Consider the following 15,963-nt stretch of genomic DNA (forward strand, 5'->3'; position numbering starts at 1 on the left):
CACTGGGGTTCCAATCTGGGTTGTCAAGAGGTACAGCCTCTCTTCCTACTGGGAATGGTAATTCGCCTATTTTTTCACCTTCCCTATTTTTTCTTTTCCTTTTTTGCTTATTATAGGAGACATATTGCTCATCTTCAAATTTGTCTGCTGCCTGCAGAGCTGCCTGTTTTTTAGCAACTGTTAGGGTTTGGCTTAGAAGCAGCATAACATCCTTCTATGGGAGGTCAAACACCTGAGATAAATTTTGGAAAGATTCTATATACCTATCAGGGTTGTCAGAAAATTGGCCTAAGTCTCCTTTTATTTGCCTGAGGTCCTGCAATGAGAAGGGAACTTGAACCCTAGTGGCATCACCCTGATTGTGCATTTCTTGTAGGGGTAAGAGTAAAGCTGGGGGAGTGGGGAGTTTTGGTGATGGTGGAACTGGAGGAGCTGATGGCGTGTTTGGAGGGGACAATCAATAGCTGCCTCAGATGTCTCACTCATAATTTGCTTCCTTAGTTCTGGGCAATTATTCCCTATGGGCCTGCCTGACATGACTGCTAGAAGAGCTGGGTTGATTGTGCAATACTTGCAAAGGTCTAGTAAGAAGGCTATGCCCTTGTGCAAAAGCAGAGTTCCAGGGTCGAATGAGTCTCAGTGTTTCACAATACACTTGAGAGGGGTGCAGGGTGAGATGGCTAGAAATATAGGGGAGACAAGGCAGCCCTCATTCCCCTTCTTTATTTGGAATGGCCCGAGATAAAGAGGAAGACAGTGGGAGCATCCACCAAACTATTTTTCCTCCTTGGTTCCCTGGGACCCAACATTCATTAAAGGTTCTGCCCATGGATGCAGGCATGACCCTCAGCCATGGATCCAGAGGTGCTAAGTGGTGGAATTAGTCACACTTGGCCATGCAACTCTAGTCCTCCACTGGTGGTTTCCTTTTGAATCCCTAGACTTGTGTGATCTGTGTGGCTCCCCATTAGATGTATCTCAGGAAAGACTATGTAACAGTTGTATTTGGCAAGGCCCCTTAATCAAGGGAGTGTACTGGGTTGAGATCTATAATCTACTATTATAGCCTGGACCAGATTATTTATTTTTAGGCAGTGGTTCTGGTAAACTTCCACACATAAAATCCCCTTACTATTTAAGTATCATTGTAATTGGAGGCAGAATATGTGCCTTGAAAGAACATAGAGACCGAGTGGCTTTTTTTCTGCTGATAGGACAGTATTGAGATTAAATTTGGTTTTGGAGGACATTTTCCTTCCCCTTTTTGAAGGCAGGGTTTTCCAATTCATGTAAGGGACATAAAGCCTGGTCTCTAGTAGAGAGGCATAAAAAAGGAGGAGAATTGGGAAACTAGAAGTTTTTCGGTAAAGGACTGACAAGATGCCTCATGGAGAGGATTTCTATTCTACTGGGTGGCACTGAAGGCCTTGAAATGCCATGTGCTTTCCTGACAAAGGGTAAAGAGAGAGATGTTCACTGTTGGGGGGAGACCCTTTGTTTCCAGAAAATCACACACAAAAAATGGCATTTCCTTGAGCTACATTCCCGGTTACTATGACATTTGCTGATTTTGCCTAGCAGGATTATTTCCCTGAGCTGTAAAAATTTCTGCAGCATTGCATACAGAGAAGGGACAGTAAATGTAATGACCATGGAAGAAAAGGAGGAATGTGTGATAGAAAAAGCTTGGAGATCCTGTTGCTGACATCCAATGGTAAGTCGGAGGCTGGGGTTAGCCCAGAAGCCTTCAGGTACCACAGAAGGTTGTAGCCCTGGCCAGGAATTTTCAGTTGCCACTGGACCTCTTCCAACCCCTACAAAGGCTAGGCTGTCTGTGAAAGAAAACCAATTAGAAACAGAACCAACATTCCTGGCACCCTGAGGGCATTGGGGAATTTGCTAATTCCTCACCAGCAAGCCTGTCATCTGAGTCTTGAGAATAGTGGCCACCCTAAAGATCTCTTAAATGGCCATGAGACACCTGGTTGAGGTTTTATTTTAAAATTTAGGACAGAGGGCCTCAAAATAAAAGTAAAGATTTGGGGTCCACTCCCATACTCACCTTTCTGTTGAATCTGCCTTGGATCCTGAGAGATCTTACAATGAAACAGCCTCGATGTCAGGAATAACACCCGAGATTCATTGTCTCACAGCCACAGAAAACAAGGATGCAGACACACAAAGAGTGAGGTTGAAAGTGGAAGTTTAATAGGTAAAAGAAAGAGAATAGCTCTCTGCTACAGAAAAGATACCAGAAAAATGGGTTGCCAAATTCACAGTGAAATGCAGGGTCTTTTATTGATGAGCTGGTGGGGAGATGGTATCTGATCTCCATAGGGCATGAAAAACTGGTTGGAACAGGTGTGTCATTTGCATAGGGTGTGAATGTCTGGTAGCCCCCACCCTAAACTTTTCTTATACAGGTGGGTTCTCTGCCTGAGCTGTGCCATTTTGCCCCACCTTTTTTTATTATTATTACTGTACATGTGGTAACAAAAAAAGGGAAGATGGAGCCTCCATGTTGGACATGTCTGGCCCCAAGTAACACTTGTCTATGGTGTAGCTTCCAACATTCCTTCATGCAAGCTTCTAGCTTCCTTACTAATGTTTGCAGCTTGATTTTTCAGGCTGCACTTTGTTAGAAAAGAAATGATTTTGAAGACTACTTTTTGTTAGAAGAGAAATTCTGCCAAGGACTCTTTTGCCTTCACTATCTGCCTAAATAAATTCTTTCTACCTCCTGTATCATCTGCACATGCCTGAGTGGCTGTTCTGCTGAAAGTCCACATATCTTTGTGTGTCAGACTGAATGCCCTGGTGGAGTGGGTTCATGAGGAGATCCCCTGACCCAACAGTAGCAAAGATCTGTGGGAGAAGCATGGGATCCTGGCATCACACATTTACTCACTGCTTCCCTGGGCATGGGAAGTTTCCTTGACTCTGTGTCTTTCCTAGGTAGGCCATTGTCCTGCCTTGCTTTACTTTTTTCTCCATTAGTCAAGTTGTTTCCTTGATTAGTTTTAATGTGAGTACCTGGATGTTTCAGTTGAAGGTGCTGTCTTTATTTACCTATTCCATTTGTTTTTGTAAAAGCCATGCACACTAGCTGCTTCTAGTTGGCCATCTTGGCCAACTTCTTCCTGCAGAATTTACTTGCAAATGATTCAGAATAAATAGGTGTTTGCAGGTGTGAAGACATATATACATAGAGAATGAAAAAGATAAAGCAAACCAAGAAAAATTTTAACATTTGAATCATCTAGATAAAGTACATGTTGTACATTTTGGGAGTATTTTGCAACATCCTATAATTCTAAAATTATTTTAATTTAAAAAATTAAATGTAATAATGAACAGTGATTTATTGTTAATATGTATCTTAAATTTTGTAATTACACATGAATTCACATAACATTTTAAGTGAAATGTATTATTCATTAACATATGGTACAACAAAAAGAAGTCGTAGTAATTCTACTGTAACTTCAACTTTTTGGTCTTCCTTTAAAAATATTAATGCAGTATAGTAAAACTTTCCCTAAGTTGTATATAATAGTAAGGATAGTAGTGATTTTCCATAATTATATCAGTTTTTTAATACATAATAACTCCATATGTAGTTATTATAAACTGCTAATAATGATTTTATAAATTTATATTGGAAATGGAATTTTTGCCTCTCTTTCCCTCTGCTTTTTCTCTTTCTTCTTTTCCTTGGTTAGTAAACATTTACCAAACATGACCAACCACCCAAAAGTGTGTTAAATACAATGTGGGAAGTGGGCAGAGGGTGCAGAAATGGCACACAATGAATTGAAGGAAAAGAATGAAAAGCTCTACAAAGTAAAGGTGATTATATGTTTGTGTGTATATATGTATATATATATATACACACACACATACATATACCTTTGAAATGATTACTCACTTTCTAAATTAGAACCTCAAGTTGTCACTACAGGAAAATTGTGCTATCTTCAAATCTGCGAAGTCATTTGAAAAGGTAATTGGAGCAAGATAAATATCATGTTTAGTTTACTATTTTTGAAAGTAATTTTGCATTTACTTTTCTATAAAGTACTCTACTTATTACATACTGACTACATGAAAAGGCACTGTTTGGGCAATTTGGCAGACTTGATACTCTGAAGCAGTTTACAGAAGTATCTTATTTTAATTATCTGTGGGTTTTGATGGTGTTCCCTCTGAGGCAGACATCTCACTTTAGTGCATTTCAGGTAGTGAAGTGCAAAGAGGGCTTGTGAAGTCCAATCCATAGACAGGGAATAGTAACCATGTATTTTATTATAATGAAGTCATAACCATAAAGACATTTGCAAAGGAAGATGCAAAAGTTCTGTAGCTCAGGGCAGTGGTAAAATAAGTACAAAATTTACATACATTTTTATGAGACTATTTTCTTCATTAAGAACAAAATTGCTTAGTATAACAACTAGCACAATCACCATGGCCTAAGACAGAGATTAACTCTGATATCTTTGACCTGTTTGAAAAGAAATATATTTAAGCACTAAGTGAATCACCTTCCCTTTGAAGTTCCAAGGATTTTGTGTTACAAGATCAAAAAATATATTTAAAATTTTATGATATATGTGGATGTTCTGATTTTTTGTTTGTTTGCTTTTCAAAGAGTATCTGAAAGTAAAGGTGGAGCTGCTTCCAAACAAGGATAAAGTGGCAGACTAAATTTAACACCTAAATTTAGAGAAGAATCTTGGTGAGATGGCAAAGAATGTACCTTGTCTTTCGAGCTTTCTTTGCTCTTTTTTTATGTCCATCTCTTATTTCTACTTTTTTCAGTATATCTTTCTTTATATAGGACAGCTCTTTCATGCTTTTTATTGTGAATCTAAAGTCATTATTTTAAATTTATTCTTACTCTGATGTACAAAATGTGTTATTCTCAGGGTAATTTGTCTTTTACTAAACAATTGGTATTGCAAAAATAATTATGGAAGTCATCTGCATCGGGTTTTTTCTTTGCCACTAAATTAGTTTATGATTTTGGATATGGTCCCAGCCCCATGTGTAAATTGAACCACATTGGTTATTATCAGTGGAGATTATCATACCTCAATAATGGAAGCCATATATAACAATGTCAGGGGTATGGTTTGCAAAAATCATACCGGTAATTTGAAAGACACAACCTGTGGGATGCACTTTTCTCTATACATATACATTTTCAGTTGAGAATCATTAGACTAGAGAATCCTGAAGGCAGTTTTTACACCAAATTTATGGTCGCTGATGTCTACTGGTATTCATACAGTTGTGTGTCACTCAAATGCTGATTTGTGAAACAAGAAAAATGCAGAAATGCAAATAGGAGTGACATTTCCAGAGGGGAGTCTTGAGTCTGTTCTGATGTATGAACGTGATTATTCCATTGAGTATGCTAACTATTTATTCAATTTGTTAATGGTAACAATAAACAATAAATATTGATTATCAGTAACAAAATGCTTGTCATACTCCTCACAACTCATTGTGATTCACCAGTGAATACTAACAAAACTACTAACTTTTAATTTATATGGTTCCAAAATTCAATTAATCTCTATCAGTAAGGTTTTCAATTTCCAGAATAGATCAAAAATTAAAATATTTGGAAGCAGAGAGATGTACCAGTGTATACTAAAGCACTCTACACTGGTACTCCCTGAATTGATGTTTGCATAAAATTTTCTATGGCTGTGTTGGAATAAATTAATGAAGGTGTACATTTTATGGCCCATGTGTTTTATGATTCTTCCTCTCCTTTCCTTGGTTTAAATCACAATTCTGTCATTTGTTAGTCTTGCAACTCTGAGCAAATATCTTTATTCTCTTAATCTCAATTTCTTCACAGTAATAATATGGAAAAAATAATGCCCATCTCATACAAAAGAATGCATTCATACATGCATCATAGGCTCTAAATTTGAGGATTTAAATTAAAGAAAAAGTGAGCTTGGCAAGAAAAAAAGTAAACTTTGGATGTCAATTCCAAGTAAGTAAGTGTTGGGCACATCTAGCCAGGACCAGAATTTGTCATCACTCTAAGTTGGGCCAATTCAGGCATGAAGATTGACAGAAAGCAATAGGCATCTACACAAATGATGAGTATGTATGTATGTGTGTGTGTGTGTGTATGTATATACACACATATCCACACATACACATACACTTAATCATGTATCACTGAATGAAGGGGATTCATTTTTAGAAATGTGTCCTTTGGCAATGTTACCATTGTGCAAACATCATAGACAGCATTTAAACAAACCTAGATGGTATAGCCTACTATATGCCTAGGCCATATTATATGGCCTATTACTTCTAGGCTACAAACCTCTACAGCATATTACTGTACTGAATACTGTAGGCAGTGGTAACACAGTGGTAGGTATTGGTGTATCTAAAAATATCTAAACATAGAAAAGGTACAGTAAATTGTGGTATCATAATCTTATGGGACCACCATCATTTATGTGGTCCATAATTAACTAAAATGCAGCTACTCAGAGGATGACCATGTATATATGAAGGTATTTATTTAAAAAATTGGCCTGTGTCATTATAAAGTCTGGAAGGTCCCAAGACAGGCCACCTGAAATCTGGAGATTCCAGGATGATGATGATAACATAGCTCAGTCTAAGCTCAAGACCCTCAGTAACAGGCAATCCAATAGCGCAATTCTCAATTTGAGGTTGAAGGCCTGAGAGTTACAAAAGGGGAGTGGGAATGAGGGCAGTTAGGTAAGTCCTGGCATCCAAAGACCAGAGATCTGGGGAGTTATCATATTCAAGAGCAGAATAAGAAAATGTCCTAGATCAGGAGAGTGAGAAAAAGCCACATTTTCTCTGTCTTTATATTCTATCCAGACACCCCACCAATTGGATGGTGCCTGCCCACATTGAGGGCTAATCTTTCTGACTCAGTCCACCAATTCACAAGCCAATCTCCCCTGGAACATCCCCACAGACAAACTCAGAAATAATGCTTTACTACTTCTGTAGGTTTTCCTTAATCCAGTCAGGTTGACACATAGAACTAACAATCACAAATCCATCTGCTGTCAACTTGGCATTCATAAGCATACTATTAAACCATACTTAATCTCCAAATAAAGACAATAACAGAGTAAGACTTCTGCTGAACATAATACAACTATCCTTTATACAATTGAAAGTGCATTAATTTCTCCCACAGAAAAGGAGAAAAAGTCCTTGGGTGATGTTTACTTTCTCCTGCTATTCCATAACTTAAATACTGACATAAAGTCAATATATTTTACTTTACAGGATAAAAAATAAAAAAGAAACAAAAACAAATATGATTGTTTAATGTGTGTGTATATATATCCACAAACATGTTCTTAACAAAATAGAGAAGAAATATTAATGACAGTTACAGTCTTTATTTCTATAACTTATCATCTGGTTGTGCCTGGTATTTATTACTACCTTCTTCTACTACCCATTCTGTATTCCTTTTGCCTTCAGCAAGCAACTCAGCTTGTCATGTTTCTTTACCTGCTAGGATAACCCAAACCTTCATCCCTGAAGCGTCTGTGTCATTTTTACTATAGTCCTGCCAGTATTGGTTTGTTGTGATTTTCCATTGACCTTACTCACAGGGAATGGTAATATTGAGAGACATCCTAAGGTATCTTCTGTATTCCAGACATACTCTCCTTTACCTCTATTATAAAGTATTTATTCAAGTTCCCCTCATTAGTCTGGAACAGTAATACCAGCCAACAACGTAAACTTCTTGTCAGCCTGTTGGCTCAGAAGTATGAAAAGCCCAAAGTGGCAGGGTGGCAGTCTCAATTTCCAGTTCAATAAAATTATTGTTGTGTCTCCTGCTGAAACCATTTCTCCCTCTAGAAATAAGACCTATAAAACAGCAGAGCAAAAATTGGTAAGAACAGGAAGAAAAAAATTGTTAGTGGGTCACCCGGATTAATGGTGACTCATGCCATTCCCATTTCACCCCTTGATTTCTGAACTGATAAATGCTGTCTGTGAGAGAAACAATGCCCATCTATTGGATGCTGATTTTGGCATATATAGGCTTCTTCATCTCATCCTACAAAGTATTGTAAACTAGCAGGTGCTGTAACCGCAACATCAAAAGGTCATTTCACATTTCTATCAAGCCAACGGCTTAAGGATAATATGGAACATAGTAAGATCAGTCAATTCTATAAGCCTGAGCCCACTGCCACACTTCTTTGGCTGTGAAGTGAGTTCCTTTGTCAGAAACAATGTTGTGTGGACTACCATGTCAGTGGATAAGGCATTCTGTACATCCATTGATCACAATTTTGGCAGAAGAATTGCCTGCAGAATATGCAAATCTATATCCAGAGTCTCTATTCCAATAGGGCCAAAATACTGCCCCTTCCATAATGGAGATGGTCTGAAGTCATCAACCTTCCATCAGGCAGCTGGTTGATCACTCCAGGGAATGGTGCCATATAGGGGTTCTATATTGGTCTCTGCTGCTGGATGATTGGACACCCAGTGATGACTGTATTCAGGTTGACCTTGGTGAGCAAAAGTTCATGTTTCTGAGCCCATAAATAACCTCAATTCCTGCCACCATGGCCATGGCCACTTTTTTCAGGAGCCCATTGGGCAAGGACAAGGGTGACTGAGGAAAGAGACTTACTAGTATTCACAGAATGGTTCGTCTTATCCATCTGATTATTAAAGTCCTCCTCTGCTGATGTCATCTATTTGTAGGCATGCACATAGTAAACAAATATCTTTACATATTTTGCCCACTCAGACGGGTATATTCTCATTTCTCTTCCCCAAAATTCTTTGTCACCAATTTTCCAATTATGTTCCTTCCCAAGCTCGTAACCATACAGCCAAACAATTGGCTACAGCTGTATATAATCACGCTTCTTGTCATTTCTGTTTTCAAGCAACATGCACCACCTGGTGCACTGCCTGAAATTCTGCCCATTGAGAAGGTTTCTCTTCAAAATTGTCCATAATAGATGTCCCAGAAATGAGCCATAGTGCTGCAGTTGTCCACTTTTGAATGATGCTTTTATATCATGCAGAACCATCTGTAAACCAGGCCCTAGTATTCTCTTTCTTTGTCAACTGCTAATAAGACACTCTCTATGAGGCCATAAGTGAAGGCTGAGACAAAGAAGGCAGTGTAGCAGGAGTGTGAACCATAAATATTTGGGCCACTTCTTTATGTTATGTAGCTTAGTTGTGCTTTTAGGACCTGCTCCGGCATGATCATGTATATTCAGTTTCCACATTATGATAGAGTGTTGTTGTGCACACCCAGTTTATGGCTTAGTGGGTCAGATAACACTCAATTCATGAAAGGCAGCTCAGGTTGCCTGGTAACGTGGTGGCCCATTGTCAAGCAATCAATTTCTATGAAGGCCCATTAGCGGGCCTAAAACCATCTCTCAAACAAAAGAATACTTATCTGTGAATAATAGCAGAGTGTTGTACTAAAATCCTTAGGCCTCCCGCTGCTATTCACCTATAGAAGCCTAACAAAGGCTTCAATCAGCATCCCTATCTGCCATTGGCATCTTAAGTACCACTGAATCTGCTGAAGCATATAGCTCCAGTGTCAGAGTAGCTTGCACAGCAGTCTGGACCTGTTGTAGAGCCTTCTATCCTGGGCTCCACTCAAAACTAGCAGCTTTTTGGATTACTTGGTAGATGGACCAGAGTAACAGACTGAAATGAGGAATGTATTGCCTCCAAAATACAAATAGACTTTCTAAACAATGTGCCTGTTCCTTGGCTGTGGGAAGGTCCAGATGCAACAATTTATTATTTACCTTAGAAGAGATATAGTGGCATGCCTAACACCACTGGACACTAAAAGATTTCACTGAGATAGAAGGCCCCTGAATTTTAGTTGGATTTACTACCTTTGACACACAAGTATCTTATCAATAGATACAGAGCACTTGCTACTTTAAGCTCACTAGATCCAATCAGCTTAATATTATTGATGAAATGGACAAGTTTGATATCTTGTAGAAGTGATAGTTTTTCAAGATCCCTGATAACTAAATCTTGATAAAGGGCTGAAGTGTTTTTATAACCCTAATGCAGGATAGTGAAGGTGTATCTTAGGCCTTGCCAGCTGAAAACAAACTTTATTTAGTAGATCTTGTAGACAGGTATGAAGAAAAAGGCATTTGCCAGATCAATAGCTACATGCCAGGTACCAGAAAGTGTGTTAATTCACTCAAGCAATGAAGCCTCATTTGGTACAGCAGCTGCAATTGTAGTTACCAATTGTTGAAGCTTACGTGATTCACTGTTATTCTCCAGAATTCATCTGTCTTCTCCATGGGCCAAATAGGAAAGTTAAACAGGGATGTGTTGGGAATCACGAGCTCTGCATCCCCAAATTGCTTTCATTTGGCCTTTTTTATCATAGTAGCCCTTATAACATAGGTCAGAGAACCAATGTGGGTATTCTTCCAGTTGCTAAGTATTCCTATTCCAATTATGCATCTGGAACTGCAGAAATAACCTCAGTATGGGTTCAGAGATCCACTGGACCCACTGTAAGTCAGACCTGAGATAAAAGTCCATTGATTACCTGACTTCCATAAACCCTTACTCTAAGTGGAGCACCACAGTGACATTTTGGTCTCAAGGAATCAATGTCAGTTCTAAGCCACTGTTTGGTGGTTTCTGAAATGTCTAATTATTTCCTTTTTCCCGATATACAGTTACTCTGGGAAAAGGCTGTAGGTCTCTTTGTAAAAAGATATGAGAAATATTAACAGTACTGAATACATTTTCACTTTACTTGAATGTTTTCTATGTAATTGAATAAAAATGTAATAGGCCTTGTAGCTATTTTACTTCTAAGAAAATCATGATCAACTAGCCAGTAGCATAGATCTACACAAGTCAGACTATTCTGATGGTTGCTTTACTTCTATCTATTATGATAACTACGTCTGACTTATTTTTGATGGTTGAGTGGGGCCACATAGTTCCTGCCACCCCAGGATCAAACTATTCCCACAGCCTTTAAGTTTTTCAATTGAATGACCACAATAAAGTCTGACTTACAAAGAAAAGCCATTATGGAGATCTTCAGAAATCCTAGGGCTCCTCTCACAAACCTGTTGTTCAAAGTTTTGGTGAAGGATATGTCTTCTGGATGCTCCCATTGTGGGTGACTACATTTTAAGTGGCAAATCCACTCTAGCATTCCAGTCTTCCTAAGCTTTTGAATGCCTTCCTAATTTACATTATATCAAGGGATATCAGGCATCTACAACTTAACCACAGGGGGTCAGGTTTTGATTCATGTTTCAGCTAACCAACCAAATTTTTATCACATTTTTTAGCTCTATGGGGTGTAACACCAAATGAAGAATCACTATGTGGTCTGCCCATATCAATATATTCACCCTTGTCCAACTTTATGTTTCTTTCACCATTATCCCACATCCATGATATTTGTTCCCACATGTGTTCCCCTCACACTTATTCTTAGAAAACTCAAGTATTTCTTTCATAGAGTAGCACATCCCTTCATGGGTTACACTCTACCTCATCTTTAAAGGCCTGCTGGGACTTGAGTCTAGCTATAGGTCTACAAGCAAAGAGGGATGGTGGGGGTGGGTTCTGAGGAAAGTCAGCATTGTTTTGCTTGGCAACTGCCTCAGGATATACTATTACCATTTTCTCAAGCAATGTAGAGTTAACCCCTGAGACAGAAATGTAAAGGCCTGTACTACTGTCGGTGATGATGATGCTGCCACAGTGAATGAGGGTGAGGGCAGGTAGGTCACTTCAGACAAATAAGAGTAATAAGAATTTAGGAACTAAATGTTCCCAGCCTCATCAGGATTTTCTGCATACTCCCAACCCAACTTACAGGATATCATTTTTTCCAGCAATATATAACTTCACTTTATATTAGACACGCTGGGAGACTGATAATTCAACTTTCATTGTAATTGAGCTAATTGCATGATAAAAGCTTGTGTGTGATTTTTCAGCAAAGTATTTTGGTGGTTACAGGAGAGAAGATTCTCTCTCAGGACACAATTTGACACTGTAGGGTATTTATACAAAGCTGGAGTCTGAGATTTGAATCCCTGAGTTTATCCTTTTCTTTCATCACCTTGTTCAGTGAAATTAGAAGCAACCTACCAGCATCATTATATTTTGTGGTTTTTCACTAATGTTTAAAAATGTCATATACCGAGTTATCAAGTTATTTGCCTTTTGTAAGTGGTTTCTTAGGATTATCAACTGCAGATAGCTTCTATATCTTATAAACAATTTATAACATAGACTATCAGTGTCCTCTGAGTCTATTCTTAAAATAAGAATTGCTAACATTTAGGTTAACATTTAGGTTCCAATTAGAAAGCCAATTTCAGAAACACAAAAAAAAAAATTCTTAAAAAATTTTCCAGAAAATTATCCTCTCTAGAACCACTCTTTGGACCAAAATCTGTACTGACCAAGGTATTCTAGAGAGACAGAACCAATAGTAAATACACACACACACATACACACACACACACACGAGGATCTTTATTAGGAGAGTTAGCTCATGCAATTATGGAGATTAAGAAGCCCCATGTCAGGCTATTTGCAAGCTGAAAACAATTGGGTGCCAATAGCATGGCTCAGTCTAAATCTGATGATAAAAGAAAAGTAGCTCAGAGCAGTCCGAGCTATATGAAATATGCAAGATTTATCAGGCAAAGAGAAATGAATGTGGGACTTCAGTCATGAACCATAAACCCATGACTGGAGAAAATTGTTTAAAGGCATTTTTGTTCTTGCCTTTTTTTTTCCTTTAAAAATCCACTTGTAATTGCTGTGAATTGAAGTATATATTCAGGGCAACTTGAGTTAATAATCCCAGGTTGCCATCCTTAAGATTTGAGCTTAAATAAACTCTATACTCAATAATATTTTCTGAATTTAATTATTTAAGGTTAATCTTTTGGCTACCATAAAGGGACCCAAAGTGGTCCTCCAGTGAATTCCATCACTTTACAGACAATCAGAGCTTTGGTATCAGCACAAAAGACTTTGAATCATCGAACTCATCAAAGTCAGCAGGGATCTCTAACTGACTTTAAAGACCCTTTTTTGATTTGCCTCCTTCCAGCTTAGTTGAAACTTCAGACTTCGAGCCATATACATTCCTAACTTGACAGGTTTATAATTGAAGCCCTATTGCTAAGTACAAGTTTCATTTGTTATTCCTGAGGTTATACTGATCACAGATTTATGATTTTCACTTTTCTCTGAGGTTAAGGTTTTGTTTTGAATCATCTGTTAGAGTTTTTTTAAACTTTCTTCACTTGAAATTTGGTCAAAAAGGGAAAAAAAATCAAATCCTGAAGTTTGGTTCAATTCACAAGTCTAAAACTTTCTTCTTGAGTGACCAAAATAATAGAAGACTCTATGAGGCTCATGAGATTTTTGGTCATTCAGGAAGAAAAAACTCCAGTTAATTGGCTTAAAAAAATAAGTTTTTGAATATGTTAACAGGAAAATATAAACTAATTTAAATGCACTTTAGTTCACATGATTTGCATAAATCTTTAGTAGACAAGACTACTTTAATGTTTTTGGTTTAATAAAGACAACTGTGTCTTCTGATCAACACAATACCTGTGTATTTTACTTCAGAGTTCTTGCTTAAGGGTGACTCTATCATTCACAGGCTATAAAAATGATTGGCAAACAGGCAACTTAAGATGATGCTGTCAATGAAAAAAGTCACACTCAGTAAAAAAGATGAAGTGAATTATTTTGAGCCAAATATGAGTAACCAATGGCCCATGACACAGCCCTCAAAAATCCTGAAAATATGTGCCCAAGATGATCAGCCTACAACTTGGCTTTGTGAACCCCGATAATCTGAGACAGGCATCAGTTAATTTAGAAAGTTTATTTGCCAAGGTTGAGGATACACACCTGTGACACAGCCTCAGGAAGTCCAGACAACATGTGCCAAAGGTGGTCAGAGCACAGTTTAGTTTTATACATTCTAGGGAGATATGAGACATCAATCAACATATGCAAGATGAACATTGGTTCAGTCTGGAAAGGTGGAACACCTTGAAGCAAAGGCAAGAAGACACAAAGTGGGGAGGTGGCAAATAGGTAGATAAGAGACAAATTGTTGCATTCCTTTGAGTTTCTTATTATCCTCTACAAAGGAAGCAATCATATATCTCAGTGAGCAGAGGGATAATGGAATACAATGGGAGCCAGGTTGGTCTTAAGCAGTTCCCATCTTGACTTCTCCTTTTAGCTTAGTGATTTAGAGGCCCCAAGATTTATTTTCCTTTCACATTTCCCCCCTTTTCTTCTTTAGAACTTTTTGGAGAAAGCATTTTAGAAGAAAATGTGTCTCTGGTCCCAGGTTTTATCTGATCTGTCATGGCTAGGATGGTTTATTCCTAGACGAGTAGGTCCTGAGTTATTAGGAAAGCTCATTTTTAGCAGGTTGGGAAGTCTCATGTCCTATATAGAGAAGATAGGGGGAATAAGGGAGAAAAAAACAAAAAATAAAAGAAGAATCCTGGAAAATTGATAAAGGCCACATTATTCTGAAGCCCATACATCAGTAGGCAGGGATGAAAATAGCTTATGTATGTAAATAAGTTGCTGCTATTTTCTTCTGAAGTGTAAGTTGTCTAGCTTCAGTTTGCAGGGATTTACAAAAGCACAGCTTAATCTTTGGTGATTTCAAGTTAGGAAAAATGGAAGGGAAAAGGAATAGAAGGAAGAAAAAAATGAAAATATCATTTTAAAGACTTGTAGACAAGAAAAATTAGAATTCAGCCTAAACTATAAAAAAGAATAGAAATTGAAAAACAGGCAAAACTAGAAGCTAAAAACAGGTATACTATAGTTTTTGAAACACAATTTTTTTCTCTCAAGTTTCCCACTTTTACTAAAGGCAAATCATGGTAGGACCAGTTTACTTTATTATCATTGTCCAGATTATTTGTATAAAGTGCACCAAGAGTAATTATTTTTCACATAGGCTTTTAAAAAAAATTGGCTTTGATGGAACTTGGTTCCATAGAAGGAATCTCAGATAAGCCTTCCTTAAAGTCAAGCCCAGCCATGGATCTGTACCATCAGATAGCTGTGATTTGGATGAATTTCTTCTTCTCTTGAGATTCCAAGATAAACCTGGGGCTTCTGGACCTGTTAGAAAGTGACATTCTTTACTTACCACAGGTCAGAAACCCTGTACATGGGGCTGTATAGACAAACTATGAGGATAGTTTTTCCAAGGGCTTTATTGACTCCATAAGTAAAGTTTGATTCCTTAAAGGAAAGCAAACCATTGCAGTCAAAGCCTGGGTAAAATAACCAGTTTCTCCAATTGTGTCCTCTGACAAATGAAACAGATTCTTATTGCACTTATGCAAATAATTGTATTGCCATAATTTAAGAATACTCTTATATAGTTTCCAAATTCTTGAGAAATAAAGTAGAGAGAAACAAATACGCTCCAAATTTTGTTCCTAGGAGTATAATAAATTTTTAAAAGCTGTCAATAGCTTAAAAGAAAAGTTGCAAGAAACAGAAAAACAAAACAAAGAATCAGCAATGTTTTAAGCAAAATAATCAAAAACATTAGTTCAATCTATGCAGTTAATTTCTCTTTTGCTTGATATTCATGAACATTTTAGCTCTTCATGAGTCCTAAAAGTTTTTCCTCTATTCTGATGTCACAATCTCCAAAGTCATCAGAAACTTGATTCAAGGGAAACTTTTAGAGTTTTATAGCTGATTATAAAACCACCTTCTAAAGAGGAACAAAAGAAGACAAGAATTGTCCATGAATGACAAAATATTTTAGGGCAGCCACAGTCAAAGACGCAATTTACAAGGAGTTTTTTTTTACCTCTGTGGCACACAATAATTTAAACATAACAATTA

The sequence above is a fragment of the Pongo pygmaeus genome, chromosome X (assembly GCF_028885625.2).
Source record: "Pongo pygmaeus isolate AG05252 chromosome X, NHGRI_mPonPyg2-v2.0_pri, whole genome shotgun sequence".
Lineage (NCBI taxonomy): Eukaryota > Metazoa > Chordata > Mammalia > Primates > Hominidae > Pongo > Pongo pygmaeus.